The sequence below is a fragment of the Fomitiporia mediterranea genome (genome assembly GCF_000271605.1).
Source record: "Fomitiporia mediterranea MF3/22 unplaced genomic scaffold FOMMEscaffold_15, whole genome shotgun sequence".
In the NCBI taxonomy this organism is placed as follows: domain Eukaryota; kingdom Fungi; phylum Basidiomycota; class Agaricomycetes; order Hymenochaetales; family Hymenochaetaceae; genus Fomitiporia; species Fomitiporia mediterranea.
In genome coordinates this window covers 733,275-733,503 of record NW_006760400.1, presented here as the reverse complement: position 1 = coordinate 733,503, position 229 = coordinate 733,275, and positions in this window count along the sequence as shown.

Genomic DNA, 229 nt, shown 5'->3' with positions numbered 1-229 from the left:
TTCTTTATCTTCCTGTTCTTGTGATAGTATTGCTGAGCATGCAAAATCTAATACATCAGTTTCTACTACAAACTGCTTTTCATGGTTTGGCCTTGCTAATACTAGTACTTTAGCAAATGCTTCTTTTATAGCTTTAAAAGAGGCTTCTTGAGTGTCTCCCTATGTAAAAGTTCTCTTCTGTAACAGTAAACTTGATAAAGGTTTTACTGTTCCAGAATAGTCTTTTACA